Here is a 19,430-nt window from a genome sequence, read left to right as displayed (position 1 = left end):
GAAAATCCTGTCATGCTTCACCCAGACTTCTGGCACATAACACTGTGAGCCAATACAGTTGTCCCTAAGGATCTTAGGGGGACTGGTTGCTGGACTCCCATGGATACCAATATCACAAATGATGATGTTCCTTATATAAAATGGTGCAGTATTTGCATAGAACCTACCCATATCCTCTCCTGTACTTTAAATCATCTCCAGATGACTTATAATGCCTAATAGAATATAAATCCTATAGAAATAGTTGTTATTTAGGGAATAGTGTCCAGAAAAACAGTCTATACCTGTTCAATACAGATGCAATTTCTTAAAACATTTTCAACATTTTTAGTGGTTGATTGGTTGAATCCATAGCTGAGCAACCCACAGATATGGAGGGCAGACATAAGTGGGTCATTATTACCACTAAGTATGGGTGATTTGTTACACAGCAATAGAACACAAATACCACTGCTACCGCTTACTCAGAGCTCCCTCTTTACCAGGCAGTTATGGGTTCAGTTAACTCAATGAGTCCTCACACCCTATGACATGCATGCTCTTATCGTCTCCGTTTTATGATAGTATAACCAGGGCTTCAAGCACTCAGGGACAGAAAGTTCCAGAAAGGTGCTGACCTCCCTCCCTGAACTGCCTTCTCTATCCTTCACCTTTCTATTCATTGTAGTCTGAAGGGCTTTGCCTCCCACTTCCATCATCAACAATCCTGACTTTCTGAAGGTTAACAAGGAGTCAGAGCTCGAGGACTACTTTAATCATGTGCCAGAGCTGCTACAATACAGTGCCACACACTGGGTGGCTTAAACAATTGAAATTAACTTTTTCACAATTTTGCATCTAAGACCAAGCTGTTGGCAGGGTTAGTTCCTTCAGAGCCCCCTCTCATTGGCTGGTAGATGACCTTTTTCTGCTCGACCTTGGGCCTCTATATGACCTTCCTTCTCAAGATGTCTGTGTCCAAATTTCCTCTTCCAAAAAGGATACCGATCACATTGGATTAGGGCCCAGCCATATGACCTTGTTTTACCTTAATCATCTTTCTTTACAGCCCTATCTCCAAACCCAGTCACATTGTGGGACACTAGGGGGAAGGTGAGAAGATCAATATGTGACACCATTCAGTCCATAACAAGCACCAAGTCCAAAGAAAGATTGGAACATGCTTCAGAGCCTCAGTGAAAGAGTTCCCACCAACAATTCATGAACCAATCCCCAGCAGCGTTCCCCAGCACCATCCCTACTGTCTCCCCACACCCCCACACCATGGCACTGGGTTATCATTTCCTACCCTGCACTCCCAGGCACATCATTTGCCCCTCAAAGTGCCAGGTACCACACCATAATCAGCCCATCCCAGCAGAATTCCAAAGGAGAGCAATATTTAGCAGTTCAAGCAGGGCAAAGGCTGACATTAAGCAAATTTCAAGGGTTATTTGAAGTTAATTGAGTTTAATCATATAATGATTTTATAATTAGTCATAGTGTTCTTGTTTCTACATGGATGGACCCGGGCTCTAAAGAAAAGGATTGCATCAGGCAAGGAGGAAGCTTGGGAAGCAGGGGGTGATGGTGACAGGCCAGGAAAGAGGAAGTGGGGTGTGGGTGATGAACTTAATAGGAATGCCCTAGTGTTCTGGGCATGAGCTGGGATCTCAGATGAGGCCCCTGCTTGATCTGCTGGTGCTTTCTGGGTCTTTGTCCTCCTTACTTGGGAGTATGTTCCCTGTGTCGAGATGGAGCTTTATGACTGGGGCATCACCACAAAGAAATTTTGATGGTGACCAAACCCACTGTAAATTCTGCAAATGCCACTTCCAGGCCAACTGTAAATTCAGTAAGTCTGTTAGTGTTAGTGTAAAGCATTGGCTTGACATAATCAATTAATAGCCTTGATCACCTGAGGAATAATTGGTGATGTTTACTTGCAGGACTAAATCCTTGTGGTTCTTTAAGGTGGGTGCCCTATTGGTCGCCCAGTCTCTCACCCAAACAGACTTGGGGTTCTAAGTTCTGCTTCAAGAGCCACAGCACTTAACCACTTGGGACTTCATTGCACCCTAAATGATGAGATGACTCATAGAGAGTCCTATGAGTGTTTTATGAAGTAGGATTCTTGTATGAGGAGGAGGGGGAGCTACACTGACTGATACACCAATGTCCAATGTGTTGTTATGTATATAATTCCTAAAACATCAAGTCATGTTTTGTCTTGACTTCATGACTGCAATATGGCAGAGTAGCAGGGAAGGAAACTACCATTGATGGACCACTTGCTATTGGTCAGACACAGTGCTATCTCATTTGTTTCTCATGGCCACCTTCTGAGGGTCACAAGTGAGCAGGGGCTCTGAGAGGCCTGAAATCACATATTCAGTGCCAGGCTACTGACCCAAGCATCCAGGAACCATCCACCCTGGAACGCCTGCAGGTGCATATAAATAAGGTATGGTGGGAAAGCCGGAGGATTCATGCAGAAAGATCCCATCACTGGCCAGGTGCGTGATATGACACCATCAATCTGGGACATTGCTCAACATCCTCCCAGGAAGGGAAGTCCAAGATTCTCCCTCATGCAGAATGGCTAAGGATTACATTAAAGATACGCTAACACTTTTCTTTCCCTCTCAAGCCCTTTCCTCCCAGAGATGTCAAATTAAGCCTTCAAATAGGATTGCAGGAAAATGATTTGATGAGACAGAACTATAGAAGCATGCAGATAAGGGGGGTCTACAGAGAACAAAGGACAGCCTGATTACAATTGGCTTTAAAATATGGACATTGATTACTTCCTATAACAGAGTGTCCAATGGGGTATTGATTTGTCAACTCAACAGTGCCTCTAGGGATTGTACTTTGCTGTCTACAGTTTTAACTTCACTTTAACTCTGGTCCCCTGGAAGTCCAAAGATAGCTGGCTGCTAGCAACAACATTCTATCAAACAGGTGGGTCACATCATCCAGATGGTCAGAATGGTTGACTATTCTTATCTAGAATGAGAGAGAACCCCTCCCATATCAGTGCACCCTGAGACTTTTCTGATTGGGCCAAGGTAAGTTATATACTCACCACTGGTCTCACCTCAGGCATGGGGGACTACTCCATGCTGATTTTCTAGCCACACCTCCTTGCCTTCCATAGCTGCACCATAAGGTGGGGAAATAACAAAAGCTGGATCCCTTAGGAAGAAGGAAGGGAAACTGGGTGCTAGGTAAGTGGCACCAAAGGCCACTGCAGCTTCCAAGACAGCTATTCTTCTCAATATGAACCTCAGACCAGACCTCTAGGCAGGCACAGTAAGGAGCTAGCATGCACTGTGTGGCACTTCTCTCCAGAAAGTGATCCATTAGAGAGCTTCATAAGCTGATCCTGACAATACCTGTCTCCTCCATCACAGGGCTCTTCATCAGTCATATGGATTCCCAGGATTTTTTTTAATGCTTTGTTCTAAGCATCTGATTAAATATTAATAAAAGGTCAAAGTCAAGGTTCTCAGGACCTCCTGACAAAATCCCTTTCTCCTGTTCCTCATGAATCTTCCTGCTTCAATGTTCTTGTTTCATCTTTTCCCCACAGCTATTTAAAGGCTGAGAGACCAAGTAGACCAACTTACCTTTGCTTCCTGGTAGGTGGGAGGGCGGGCATTTCCAAAGCTTTGGTTGTCAGGATTTGAGTCATTTGTGGCTATAGTTTAGAGTTTTGCTGCCCTGCAAAGCACTTCCCAACCAGAAGAAACAGATGGTCAACAGGCTGAGATTTCTGCATTCAAGGCCACCTTTCCTGTAGGTTAGTATTATTGATCACCTGTACCTCCAAGCCTGACAGGTAATCAATAGACCCTCTGACCCAGATATGTGACTTGGCCTGTTGAGGCTTTAAAAACAAGGAATGAACACGGCAACTCTGGTTCACGCTTTTCATACACGAGAATTACATTTTTTTTTATTCCCCAGAGCTGCAAAGCTGTTTCTGCTCAAATTGCTCCAGCCATCTTAGTGGTGCATAATCAGAGGGGTCTTTTCATTTGTTCCTGTTGAGTAGTTCTGCAACCAACTCCAAGCTATTAAGAGGAAGTGACAGGCCCAACTTTGAGGAAATCTATTTCTGCTCCCAAAGAGCTAGAATTCTATCCCACCACTCTTGGAGGGGGCATTAGCCTTCTTAGTGAGAGGTGTGGGGAAAATGATGACTCTCCTGGGGATTAGGGGAGACAGAAAGATAGGAATGAGGTGTACTTTCTCGGGAAGAAATTGCAATATAGGAGCTATTGATACTATGACTGTCAGAAACAGAAGGATCATGGCTGGTGATAATGACATTGACCTTCAGGTTTCAGATTTAGTGGAATGGGATGGGGAGACATATAAGATTCTCAAAGAGAAATAGAAGACAAAAAAAAACTCTAAAATTCTCTGCTACAACTCCACTTTCTATAGGAACCTCTCCCTTAGCGTGCCCATATTTTCTTGGACATACCTGTTAGAGTGTTTGTGTGTGTGTGTGTGCATGTGTGTGTGTCCATCTCAAGGTTGTAAGTCCATTGAAGTTGTAGGCATGAATCACAACCAGTTCACTTCTAAATCCCAGCACCAAACAAAACCCACCACCTGATTCTCAATAAAACCTCTGAATGAGTAAATTTATGAATGAATGAGTTAAAATGTGGCAGCCAACAAAACACAGAATATCAAGGTGCTAATATCTTCAAAGATAATATCCCCAGGGAAAGGAGTCCCTCTCTCATCCCTTTCCTAGAAATTTGCAAAGGAGAATTAGCTAGGTGCAATAAAAAGAACATGGACTTTCACATCCAGAGTTGGGTTCAAATATTGGCTCCACTCCTAGCCAAGTGAGTTTAGGCAAGCTGTTTAGCCTCTTTGCCCTTCGGTTTTATCTTATGAAAAAATGGGAATAAAATATGACCTACCTTATAGAGTTGTAGTAATAATAAGAGATAAAGTATGTTGAGTCCCTACCCCATGAAACTCAATACGCTGTGATTATTGCCAGTGTTACCAGTCCTGCAAAGGAGTACCATGTCCAATGCTGGGGCAAACCAAGAAGAATTAACTTCACAAAGTATGCCAAAGGCTTCAAGATATCAGACCACTAAGCTGACTTGCCAAAAATATTAGACACAGTTTTACTCCTCCCAACTTAAATCAATTCTGACCTTCCAACAGGCCAACAAGAAAAATTCCCTCCAATATGTGGAAAAATAAACCAGTAAAGACACTGCTTCTGCATAAAAGAAGTTATGGCAAATACTAAATTTCCAAAAATGACAACACCATGTATCAACCAGGATATGCTAGGGTGTGCTGCAGTAACAAACAACCCCACAATCTCCCTGGGTCAAAAGCCATGTTACACGTCCTTCATAGGTCAGCAAAGAGACTCCACTCATGCTCAGGAGTTACTAGACAGTGACCATCTCAAGTAGTGCTGAATATCACTGGCAGGGACAACGAGGACTGGAAAGTTTACTGTTGGTAATTGAACCAGTGTGTGGGTGACGTGGTCCATGCACAGTCATTGGCCTGAGCTAATTGACTGACACCATTCAACCACAGGGGGACCAAGAACTTCAATCCCACCGGATAACCAGAGTGTGAAGAAAGGGGAATATATAGCAGATAGCTCAGTAAGTTTCATGCAAACCAGCTTTGAACAACTGTGCCCACAAGAATGACTAGAAGATAAAGGACCTCCTCCAAAATTCTAATAGTTCAGAGCAGAAGAAGATTTGTTTTGCTTTTACAAGGCTGGGAGATCTCAGAATTTCCCTACTGCTCTCTTTAATAGTCAACTGTATTTGCATTACAGTCGGCCCTGCATCTCTTGCTGGTTCAATCAATTGCAGATTGAAACTATTCAAGGGAAAAAAGTATTGAACACATATAAACTTTTTTCTTGTCATTATTCCCTAAACAATATAGCATAACAACTATTTATACAGTGTTTACATCATATTAGGTATTATAAGTCAGCTGGAAATGATTTAAAGTATACAAAAGGATGTGCACAGGTTATATGCAAATTCTGTGCCATTTTATACAACGAACTTGAGCAGTCACAAAATCCACAGTAGATCCTGGATACTGAAGGAAAATTGTAAGGGAGGCTTCACATAAAATCACAATACTGACTGATGGGCAAGAGTAGAACACTCAAACAATGTGAATTCTTGCCCGTGGATGAGAAAGTACTTCTTTCCCTGTTTGGAAAGTGAGTTTTAAAATCCACAAAGAAAGAGAATTCCGTGGGCATTTTACCCTGCCAGGCACGACTGTGAGGTATCAGCAACAACAATACTTCCTGGCTGGGGACTCAGACTAGGATGTTGTTGTCCAGGTCAGGATCATTAAGGAGTTTAATTAGTACCTTGGTTTCAGAATCTATACATAACCCCATCCTCTGAGACCTACATAAAACTGACTGAGGACAGCCTTCCATACCAGGTGTAAAGTTCACTGCTTTACACTTTGGCTTTGGGCTTTTGGGGCTCGTATCTTCATGGATCCCAATAGGGCTGCTTTCTTTCTTATTGGTTTTCATTACACCTGTCAACTGCAAATTTGAGCAAGACACAAACTGGGCACCTGATGTGTCTGTAACAAAAGAGATGTGATAGCAAGAGGAAGACATGGGAGTCTTGAAAGGACCAGTAAGCAAGGCCAGTCAGAAGGTCTTGGGTACTACAGAAGTGCAAATCCAGGGAAGGAGTCTACAGAGTGGACATGGTCAGCTTTACCCCTTAGGTGGACCATAGGGCAACGGGAAGTAGACGAAGCTAGAGAGAGAGCCCAGATGGGAAGCTCTTATAGGAATCCTGCAAGTGAACATGCGTCTGACCTTGAGTGTGCACAGAAGAGGTGGAATGCTTTGTGAAATCATTGAGAAAGTGTAGTCAGCAGGACTTGGAGATTAAGCAACTGTAGGAGAGGGGGCCAAGAGCTCAAAGGGTGATGGGAATCAGTAGAGACAAGAAGACAGTAAGCACAGGATAAGTCCAGAAAAGAACAAGTCATCCAGGCAAACCAGAAGGCAGACTATCCTCTGAGAAGGAAGAGAAGATATGGCTAAAACGTCAGGTGCCTTGAAGGTCAAGGGTGGGAGGAGACTTCATACTGAGGCTTCTAGGCAAAGGGTAGGCAGTCCCTGGAAGTTTCTAAGCAAAGATACAGCAGGCCTGGGTGACTTACTCTGGCAGCTTGTCCATGTAAACTGGGGGAAACCAACAAGGAAGGGCCTTCTGGACTAAATTTCTGAAAAATACAGATCAGCACCTTTACAATAGGAAGCAATCTTTTTTATTTTTTATTTTAATCTTGATTTATCATACATTAAGCAATCATTTTTAATATGTCCACAAATTCTTCAACACTACTTCCTTTAAAAGGCAGAACTTAGCCAGGCATGATGGTTCAAGTCTGTAATCCTAGCTACTAGGGAAGTAGAGATCAGAAGAACAGAGTTCAAGGCCAGTAGGGGCAGAGTTCACAGGACACTTTCATCTCAGCCGAGATGGCTGGGTGTGGTGGTATATACCTGCCCATCCCCAGCTATGCAAGGAAGCACAAATAGAAGGGTTGTGGTCCAGGGCCACCCAGGTAAAGAGTGAGCCTTGTCTCAAAAATGATCACTGCAAAAAAGGGCTGGTGGAGTGGCTCAAGTAGTAGAACACTGGCCTACCAAGCATGAAGGCCTAAGTTCAGGCACCAGTACCACCAAAAAGAAAAAAAAAGCAGAACCTAATTCCCTTCCCCTAAACTGTGGGCTGGCTTCTAACAAAAAGAATAGAAGTATGGTGTTTGATATCCAAAACTAGAGCTTGAAAGGCCTTGCATGCTCCTCCTTGCTTTCTCTCTCATGGATCACCTGCTCTGGGGAAGTTAGCTACCCTGTTATGAGGACATATAACAGTACTATGGAGAGATTCATGGGATAAGAAACCTGAGGACTCCATCAAACACTAGAGAGGAAGTGAGGCTTCCTACCAATAGCCATGTGGGTGTGCCATCTTGGAAGTGGATGCTCCAGCCCCTATCAATCCTTTGGAAGACTATAGCACAAGACAACATCTTGATTGAAACTTTGTGAGACACCCTGAGTCAGAACTGCCCAAGAAAGATGCCCCAAATTTCTGTTTTTGTTATTGTTTTTAGCCAATACATGTTGAGCTAATTTGTTACTCAGTCATAGATAACTAAAATAATGAGATGTCCAGAAATAGTTGGCAGATACATGATAAGATGAAGGGAGGAAGGAGACCTTTAGACAACTCTTACCAAAATTTAGGAAGGACACACAAAGAGGTGGACAGGGATAATGGTAACAGAAATGAGGAGAACACCTGTGTCGGGTGAAATAAGGAAACTTTAGAAATAAATAGAGTGAAGATAGATAGATAGATACACAGATACACAGATGCATATATACATAGATACATAATAGATAGATGGAAATAGATAATGAATAGATAGATGATAGATTAGATAGAGAGATACATAGATAGATAATAGATGGATAAATAGATGATTAGATAGATAGATAGATAGATAGATAGATAGATAGATAATAGATAGATGATAGAGCAACATCAGAAATCTTGGCAACTTTTTGATCAGGAGACATGCAAGAAAAGAAAGTTGCAAAAATTATTCCATGCTTTGGAGCCTGGTTGACTGAAAGGGACCCAAACTCCTCTGGAAATGGAAATAATGTGACTCTGTCACTGTCATCATAAACACCATTACGGTCATCCTTGTTACTTTCAGTATTTAGAACAATTTTCCTTTTAAAGAATATGTTCTTCTAGGAGGTAAAGATTGACAGGATCATGTTTCCAGCTAGGGCAAAACAGTTCCTGAGTCCCCATATCAATGGAAAGAAGCTGGGCATGGTGAGATGCACCTGTTATTTCAGTGATGGCAGGAGCCTAAAATAAGAAGATTGAGGTCCAACCCAGCCTGGGCAGAAAGCAAGACCTTATCTCCAAAATAATCAGGGCAAAAAGAATCCTTGTACTACAAAAAAAATGTATATATACATAAACATATGTATGTATATATATATATATATATACACATATATATATATATACACACATATATATATATACACATATATATATATATATATATACTCAAAAAATGGCAAGGGGATTTCCAATCTGGTCATTTCAATTATTAAAATACCCAAAGCATGTTTTATTACACAGAAGTTTCAATTTTGATATTTTGAAGGTTTGTTTTCTAAAATGTTTATAATTACCCCTAAGTATTTGAGGAACTTGAAGCAGGCATGACCCTTTTCAAGGGTCAAATGAGGGAGATAAAATCCATTCCAGCAGCATCTTGTAGCACTTTAAGCAAGTGTGCACTGTCCCTGGAGTAAAATCACATGTACACACGCACAGAAGCACAGAGCTGCTCCATCACAAATCCCAAAGGAGACAAAATAGCAAGTGTGTCATCGATTGACCCATCAACACCATGGAGTTGAGCAGAGAGAAAGGAATTCAGCCGGACAGAGGAAGGAACACACGAGGGTGTTGACAGCATCTTCTGTAATGGATTCTTGAGTCAGATGGTTCCCTTCTGTTGGATATCACTGCAGCAGATTATATATGCCTTCACAAGTGTCAGATCTTTTCCAGGAGTTGAGGCCCTGGTTCAGGCCCAAAGACAGCCATTTGCACACTTGTCTTTGCATCCCCCTTAAGGGACAACAGAAACTAAGGGTATTAAGATTTACTGGACAAGTAGAAAAGTTTCAGATTGCGAGTCTGCCACTAGACAAACTCATTCTTCTGCTCTGCAAATATTTCTTTACTATTATTATTATTACTACTGTGACCATAAATGGTTGTACAGGGGATACACTGTGACATTTACATGTGTGCTTACAATATATCTTAGTTAGATTTACCCCCTCTATCATTCTCCCTCATCCTTCTCCCCCCTTCTTAGAACAATTTCTGTTTCAACAAGTTTTATCATTATATTTTCATCTATGTATGCAAAATATATACACCATATTTACCCTCATTCACCCTTTCCTTATGCCCTCCCCCTGCCACAGATATTTCAAGGAGAAAGAAAGGATGAAAGAAAGCAGCAGGGAAGGTCTTTTTATTCTTGATCTTCTTTACAGATACTTCTACTGACTTTCACTGGATGGTGTAGGTCAAGCACATTCATGATAATCCTGCCATGATATTAAGATGGTTCATCTCTTGGACTGGGGGAATGACTCAAGTGGTAGAGTGCCTTGCCTAGCAAGCATGAGGTCCTGAGTTCAAAACCCAGTCCCACCAAAAAAAAAATAGTTCATCTCTTGGGCAGTCTTACTTGGTAGCCTACGGTCAATTACTCTCTCACAATAAGCATGTAATAATACCCATCACAAGTTTCCCTGCCAGGGCACAGGAGCAAGAGACGACCCCTCTACAGACTCCATGGGGGCACTGAGCCCACCTACATAAGCTGTGTTCCAGGCCCATATGCAGTTGTTTGTCTCCCCTCACTGGTCATCAGTTCTCATCCTGGGCAGTGATCATACACAGAGGGACATCAGGCAATATCTGGAGACATTTTTTGATTGTCAAAAACACTGGGTGTTGGAGGTACTACTGAGGAGGCAGCACCTCCTCAGGACCACGGTTCGTAGGCAGCCTGAGCAAAATAATGCCCAAGACCCTATCTAGAAAAATACTCTTCAAAACAAAGGGCTGGCAGAGTAACTTAAGGTATAGGCTCTGAGTTCAAGCCACTGTACCACACAAAAAAAAAAAGTTCAGGGACTAGGGTATCTAGAGTAGAGACCAGAGATCCTACCACCACAACGCACAAGACAGGACCTCACCAGCATCGAGCCGTAATCACGCTGAGACTCCTACTCTGGAGTATAGATGGCACACAGGCAAGCACTGGGCCTTTTCTGATTCACTAGTTTGTTCCCAGTTCCTGAAACAGGCAATTTTCATCCCAGAAAGGAGGAGTGCCTGGGTCATGGTGGTACACCCAGACCACTGCCTTCTGTTAGGCTGTTCTCCCTTCCCAGTCTTAATGTTAGAGGACAAAAAAAAAGGCAGCCAGGAGAAGGATGGGGAGAAGGACATGCCCATGGAAGCACCAACTCTGAGCAACACTGTGCCTGTGGCACACGTGGTCTCTTTTCTCAGTGCTACAAGCTTGAATCCAGAAGAGGCTCAGCAGAGGTTAAACTCCCACACTAATCAAATCAGTTCCTCTTCTGTCTCCTCAGTTGCCTTCCCAACCAATGCTTTAAAGCATCAAAAAATGAGTCTTGTTTTCTTTTCTGGGACCAGTAAGGACCTTGTAGAAAAAGACACCTTCAAAGGTTTCCCTGAAGATGTAAACTCCAGAGGCTGAGAACCTGTTATGGTCTGGTTCTCCACGATTCCTCCTCGGTGACACCCAGCTATTGGGTCATCCATTGCCAGTGGCTGGTAGTAGCCTCTGGGATATTCACATTTTAGCAGTGCTCCAAGTGCAGAAAGGAAGCCCAAAGATGAGTGAGTTTTCCAACCGTTACCGCCCTGCCCTGGCACAACATACATTGGAGTGTTTTAAAAACTATGCAGCAAAACCATCAAGGAGGTAAAAGGTAGATTGTTCCCAGCTCCAGCTGCTCCTTGGGGAGGAATTTATAGTGTGGCCCTGGCAATCAGGATGGAGAAAATGGTGTTTGAGAAGCATGGGAACCACCAGCATCACTCATGCCTGAAGTCAGCCTTCCTGCTCAAAGCCAAGAGGCTCATTAAGGTTTTCCACCACGGCTAAGAAGAAAGAATTTTCTCAGAGCCCATTCTGAAAGAGAGCCATGTCCTAATGTTCCTATATTTGCACAGGTCCCGAGGGAGCAAGGACAGAGAGAAGTTGCTTGAGCCTTAAGAGGCACTCAACTTTAAATTTGCCCCCAGATGTGACACCCTGTGAAAAAACAATGTCTTCTATGCCTGTGCACGATTGTAAAAACATGTCAGACAAGCACAAAATGAAGAACATTCTATTCTTAAAAGGGGGAAGGGAAGAAATCCTGTATGGTGCAAAAATGTCAATGTCACAAAAGACTAGGAAATGCTGTGAAAATGTTCCAGATTAGTAAATTCAAGAGATGTGGCAATAATTGCAGTATCTTCCCCAAGACTGTGACAAAGTTAGAAATATGGACAGGTGATAAGGTGGAGGTGTTCTATCCTTTTGAATCGACAATGTTGATGGTTGTCTGTGATCATGTAAGCAATAGTACCCATTCTTGAGAAACACACACTGAATATTTAAGGGTAAAAAGAACTCATTAGATGGAACTCATTCTTGAAAATTTCAGAAAAAAAATATGTACAGAGCAAAAGTGGATAAAGAGTACATGGGAGCATCTGATCTTTGAGTTATGTGAGCAGAGACAGAGACTCTCCCACCACTGGAGCATCAGTGGGCAGCAAAGTGTGACCGGGTCAGGGTGAGGACCAGCTTGGGGACCAAGAGAGCATCCATTGTGAATTTCTCACTATGTCCCAGAGACTCTAACACAGCGGGAAGCAAAACCAGACCTCTGGGAGCTTGCAAACTGGAAGGGGAGGAAGGAGAGGGAAAACCAAGAATTCATTCCAGTAAATAGATCTTCCCACACTTCAAAAAGCCATATGGGAAGGGGTTGGTATAGTGGTTCAAGTGGTAGAGCATCTGCCTATCAAGTGTGAGGCCCTGATTTCAAACCCAAGTACAGCAAAAAATGAAAAATGGGGATGAGGGGGACCAAAATCAGAAACCTAAATTAAAGTGCCTTTCAGGATAACATAAGTCAGAACTGGAGGCATGAAGGCTGAGCATTTGAGGGTGGTCCTGAAAAGTTTATTGATACACTAGCCCAGAAGCAGGGAGCTAGGGAGGACAAGGTCCCAAGGGTCATTCCCTGAGATGAGACCATCACAGGAGACCCACTCAGCTCCAGTACCCCATGCTCATCCCTGGTCATCTCCCCTTCTGGAAGGTAACCATGACTGGCTCTTGGCAGCCACTGCCCTCATCTGACCTTGCTGCCTGGAAGTTATGGTGGGGTTGCTCTGCAGAAGAAGCCTAATTCTAATACCGCCGTCTTTAACAGTGACCTTGGAGCTAGGAAGTGGGAGGCTAATTCTTTTATTTTAAACCTCTTAGGTGATAAGTCAGGCCCAGTGGTTCATCCTTGTAATCCCAGCTATCCATTGTGCTGAAAATGGAGGATCATAGTTCAAGACCAATCCAGACCAAAAAAAAAAAAAAAAAAGATATGGAGATCTATTGGAAAGAATAAACTGAGCATACTGATTCACATCTATAATCCCAGCTACTCAGGAGGTGGAGGTGAGAGGATTGCTATCTAAAGCAAGTCCCAGGCAGACGCAGGAGACTCTACCTGAAAAATAACTAAAGCGAAAAGGGTTAGAGGTGTGACTTAAGCAGTAGAGCCCTCGCCTAGCAAGAACAAAGCTCTGAGTTCAAACCCAAAAATACCACCAAAATAAATAAATAAACTTCTCAGGTGAAACCAAAACCTTGCCTTTTGGAAGCTGATATGATTCCTCCAGGAAGCCCAGGCAAACAGAGCTCATGGGGCAGTAGGTGAAGCCTTCAGAGGAACAGTGTGACCCCAAAGCACTGGGGCCCTGTGGCTCCTCTTGTGGACCTGACGCCAGTGAGCAAAAATGACCCCAAGAAGGCCTGGAGCCAGGCCTTCCCTGCCACGGAGACACCACAACTCCCTGGGACCTCTGCCACAGACCCTTGGGGCTCTAAACTTTAAGGAGAAGCAGCTCTGGAATCAGAAGGCCTGGGTTTGAATCTTGCCTTGGCCCTTCCTGGGCTGTTCCCTGCCTCTGCCCCCGCTGGGCCTCCATTTCCCCACCTGTAAACTGGGACACCTCCTAGGGGGTGGTAAAGATTAAATGAGGTAATTCTCATTGCTGCCCTTGTGTTTATTACTACCAGGGTCTCATCCTCCCGAGACACTGCCACTTGAGAGGAGTGGGGGTTGTCACTGGATGTGGCACCCTGTCACCCAACATGCCCAGAGCCTCCTGCCACGAGTGACTATCGAACATTCCCAGGGGCTTAGGCTACCCTGGGCTGTGACCCTAGTCTCCTTTAAGCCCAGTTCCAGAGTGGCCCTGGGACACCCCCTCCCCCTCCTACCCACAGCGCCCCAGGCTCGCTCACTCACTCACACGCCCAGTCCTGGATTCCCCAAACCCACCCGATTGCTCTGTCCCTCTTCAGTCTTTCTCCTGGTCCCTGGCCAGTTTATAGTGGTTTTCCCTTTATGCCCTGTCATGGCTGAATTGATGAGACATTCATACAAAAAGACCAGGGATGCAATCCGATTAGAAACTTCCCTTGAGCAATGCCTGTCGCCACTTTTATGAGCGCTCCTCCACTGATAGGAGAGCATGTGACCAGAACTTCACCACCCTAAGGGACTAGGGAGAGGAGGGAGGCTTGTAAAGTCCTAACGGCTTTCCTGCTACAGTCACCGTGTTCCCTCTCTATTCAAAGCCTCCTGGCTGCATAGCATTTCCTGGACTTCTTAGTGAAATAGGCCTCAGCTCACAGTGGCACGTGATTATTACAGTTTGGGGACTCTGGGGGACCAAGGAAGCCCGGAGGCTGGCGCGGGCGCGCCCCGCCGAGCCACCGGGAAGTGCAACAGCGCCATCTAGCGGCCGTGCGTGGCATCTGCGGAGATCGGAGCGCGGTGACCCTGACTCTTGCATCCTAACAAAAAGTGGTCCCCGCTGAGTCGTGGCGACGTCGCAGTAACACAACAGATTGGCTATCACTGCCACCCCGTAAGAGAAGTAAATGCCAAAATGCTTACAAGGTTTTGATCTACGTGGTTTGGAACCTGTCTCTGAGGTTCCAAAGGGGTCTCTGCAATGGAATTCCTTGGACTCCTGGGCGCCTGAGATCCCCATGTGCCACTCTCTCCTCCCTCACGGTCTCAGGTCTGTCTCAGCTCAGTGATATGTCATTGAAAGCCTTCCTCCAAAGAAGGAAGATTGTGTCCATGGGGAAAAGAACCCAAATGAGGCACAGGTGCTCAGCCAGGAGCACACACCTGGAGCGACTGTGCAGACAAGAATTCCTGGACCACCCGCTGATGCAGTCGGTCTAGGGCTGGGCCTGAGAATCTGTGCTTCTTTCTTTTACGACACTGATGTCCTTGGTCTTTGAGACCACATTCAACCCAGGTGGTCACTTAGGCTGCACTACTTTTTCCTACACTTTTGGAAAGTTCTCATGATCCACCCTGATCTTGCTTGGGCTAGGCTGGGGCCTCGCTCTGCAAGTCTTTCAGGAAAACAGAGGGAGGGGAGAGATGAACGTGGGGACTGTCTTGCCCATCCTCACACTCTAGCAGGACAGGACCCACCAGGAAATAAAGTGGGACCCAGCCCAGGCCTGCAAAGGACCTTGAAACCACGGCAGTACCAGATGGCCAGCAAGGTCAAGACGAGTACCCTCCACATACCCAGGGACCAAATGCGGATTTCATCCACCTTCACAGAAAGACCAGCACAAATGCCCAGCCTCACGCGCTGGTACAAGCATGATTGCGTGCCATGGTCTTTTTGGTCTAGAGCAAGGGGCTATGACAAACAGACCAATATGATTGGGTATCGTTCAGCCAATCAGAAGAGAGCAATATTCTGAGCTCCTCCCTCTTTTTTTTTTCCCTAATCAGGCAGCAAATTCATTTGGCCAATCAGACGTGATCATTGCTTTGAGTCCCTGTCCACTGGAATCCACAGTATCGCTCTCAAGAAATGGATCTCAGTAGATGTGGCTCTTTGTCGTATGCATTGTAGATGAAGTGGAAAATGGTTTTATCTATAACAAGGAACTCACTGTTGATTACAAATGTATGCTCACTACAAAAATATGTATGTGAAGAAACGGGAAAAAAAATAAAGCCAACACCCCCAGAGATGATGTATCCGTTAGACACAATAAGCACAATGCCTCAGGTCCGTGAAAATGTTTTCACTCATTTTAAAATATGAAGAAAAACAGATAAACACATTACACAAAAACAAGCAAGATCATACACTCATATATAGAATCAGTTTGTGATAGCAGAACTATTCTGTGGAACACGGGGAAGGAAGGAAGGAAAAGAGAATGATAGAGCATCAACAATACCATAAAACCTAACATCTGTGATGGTAGAGGATATAAGGATATGTATTGAAAGCTGATGAAAAATGGGAGGTGGGAGGTAAAAGAGAAGGAAGAGCAAAGGAAGGGGCTGAACTGACCAAAGTAGAGTATACCCACAGCGGGGATACACTGCAAAACCCCTTTGAACATCAACTTAAATATTAGTAACACAAGATGGGACTGTAAAATGGGTACAGTAGGGGGTATAGTGGGGCGAGGGAGGGTGAATGAAGGAGATTAAGGTGAGGATCTATGGTGGATGGACTTCTCATATGAAATAGAACAAAGAAACCTCTTGCAACTGCTTTAAGTGGGGTGGGGGGGTCATGGAGGAGAGACAGTAGGGGTGATCTAACTAGTGTACAATATAAGCCTACTTGGAATTCTCACAATGAATCTCCCCTGCACAATAAATATATCCTAATAAAAAAGAAAGAAAATAAGTTAAATAAACAAATAAATGGAATCTTCCTGGATTCTACTCATCTTTATGCCAGCACTGTAGCAAAATGTAAATTTTCAACTTTGTTTTATGTGGGAAGGAGCCAACCATAAAAAATGACCCACAGAAGTCATATTGGATGGACAAGCAGAATTAGCTCATCCTCACAGCCTATACTCATTTATTCCTCTGAGGTTCCCTGTCACCATTCTCTTTTTCCCTCACTTACCACAAAAGACAGTAAAATTGAAACAAATAATATATCATTCTGGACTCTTGATTTTAAGTGGCAGAAAAGCAACTCAAATTAATATACGCCAAAAGGGGGAAATTTTCTACTTTTGGGATTAAACCCTGACCTCAGGCACAGCTGGATTCAGAACTAAATCCTAGGGGCTCCAATGTCACCTCTCTTAGTTCTCATTCCATTTTCTGGCCCTGCCCTGAAGCCACAAGATGGCAGCCATCCTTCCCATTCACTTCCCACCAGTCTCAGGAATTCTGCTTGGACCAGTTCAAGCTAACTTGACACCCTGAGCTGTCCTTCCCATTTGCAGGGAGACCTTTTTCAGACTGCTTAGGCCCAGTCACCTGCCCCACAAAAACCACACGAGGTAAGATGCAGAGTGGGGGTTGCAAGCAAAAACCAAGAGTAATTTCTGGGAGAAAGCAGAAACTGGAGGCAAACCACTCTTCTTAGACACACTCCCCTCTGACATCCCTGCTGAGATGTCTTCACTATGGACACCCACTTATGCAGCAATCCAGCAATCCATAGGACGTCATTATCCTTGTTGCTTAGATGAAGAAACTGAGGCTCAGGTGGAGAGAAACTCCCTACCCCAAGATCACCTGCGTTGAAAGTGGCAGAGCCAGAACACCAAACCAAAATGTGTGTGTTTCTTCCCACTCTGAATTTAGAAGACTTTGGGCTGGAGGTGTGAGTCAAGTGGTAAAGCACTTGCCTTGAAAGCTTGAAGCCCTGAGTTCAAACTCCAGTACACCCAAAATTTATTTCTGTATATTGTTCCACTTGTATCATGGCTCAAGCTATACAGCAACTATGTAAGTAAGTGCAAAGCCCTGAATTCATACTCCAGGAAAAAATGGGGGTAAAAAAGTTTCCATTGTATTGTCTGTCTTGTCATTTGTCCCATCCCTGAAACTGATCCATTGTGCAACAGATCAGTTCTTATGGAAACAGCCAAGATACCCCACTACTGACAAATGGATTAAGAAAATGGGGTATTTATGCACAATGGAATTTTATGCAGCCATGAAGAAGAACGAAATGTTATCAATCGCTGGTAAATGGATGGAATTGGAGAACATCATTCTGAGTGAGGTTAGCCTGGCCCAAAAGACCAAAAATCCTATGTTCTCCCTCATATGTGGACAAGGGCACACACAACAAGGGGATTGGACTTTGAGCACATGATAAAAGCGAGAGCACACAAGGGAGGGGTGAGGATAGGTAAAGACACCTAAAAAACTAGCTAGCATTTGTTGCCCTTAACGCAGAGAAACTAAAGCAGATACCTTAAAAGCAACTGAGGCCAATAAGAGAAGGGGACCAGGAACTAGAGAAAAGGTGAGATCAAAAAGAATTAACCTAGAAGGTAACACACACGCACAGGAAATCAATGTGAGTCAATGCCCTGTATAGCTATCCTTATCTCAACCAGCAAAACCCCTTGTTCCTTCCTATTATTGCTTATACTCTCTCTACAACAAAATTAGAAATAAGGGCAAAATAGTTTCTGCCGGGTATGGAGGGATTGGGGGGGAGAGAGGGAAGGGGTGGGGGAGGGGGGAGAGAGGGAAGGGGTGGGGGAGGGGGGAGAAATGACCCAAACATTGTATGCACATATGAATAAAATAAAAATCAAAAAAAAAAAAGAAACGAAAGACAAGCAGGCAGGGCTGAACAGTGTGCGACGCAGTTTCTTTCCCTGGCTGCTATTAATGTCGACACCGGGCGGGACCTCCTGTACTTTTGCAGAAAGCTGGCACCTGTCCTTCACCGCCTGCCTGGGGACCCAGGCATCTGGCCGCGGACCTCCCTGGGAGCGCCCAGGCGGCCTTGGTTTGTGCAAGGCCGCCATCGTGTGGCCGCCGCAGGTATTTCTCTCGGGAACCGGGAACGGGCCGGGAGCCAGGGAAAGCAACCTGACAAAAAGCCCCACCAGTCAGAAATGAGGGCTCAAGACATAAAGAGAAAAACCAGGTTCTAATGTTGCCATCCGGGTTTGAGTCTTCTCCCGCGTGAAGGAGGGGGGACAGCGATTTCTCCTGATTGTCATCACTCAGGACAGTCCCTAGATACAGGCATATGGGATGGAGCCTGGAGCTGGTGTCCCCTCTGTCATCTTGGGACACCTTTCCCCGTTCCTGAGTTGCTCTCTACACTTAGTTTCTGGAACCTCTGTGTTCAGGAGCCCAACACAGCTCAGAGCAGGTGCTCAGTAAATAGCAGCTTGAAGTTCTGTATTGATACCTACTCCGAACCTGAGACCTCTCTGTTTGCTCTGGAGCCAGAGCCACTACCACCAAGACTATGACTGACTGACACCTGGAAATTGAGAACTATGAATTAAGACAGGGTTTCTCAACCTTAGCACAGGTGACAGAGCAATCATTCTTTGTTGTCAGCGGCTGTCCTAGCATTAGCCAGACATGCCAAATATCCCTTGGGAGAAAAGGGGCAAAATTTTCCAGCTGAGAACCTAAAGAAATCCAGAAGGGTGTGAGGCACTTTTCTGTT

Source organism: Castor canadensis, chromosome 19 (genome assembly GCF_047511655.1).
Source record: "Castor canadensis chromosome 19, mCasCan1.hap1v2, whole genome shotgun sequence".
Classification (NCBI taxonomy): domain Eukaryota; kingdom Metazoa; phylum Chordata; class Mammalia; order Rodentia; family Castoridae; genus Castor; species Castor canadensis.
Note: the sequence above shows the minus strand (reverse complement) of the source record.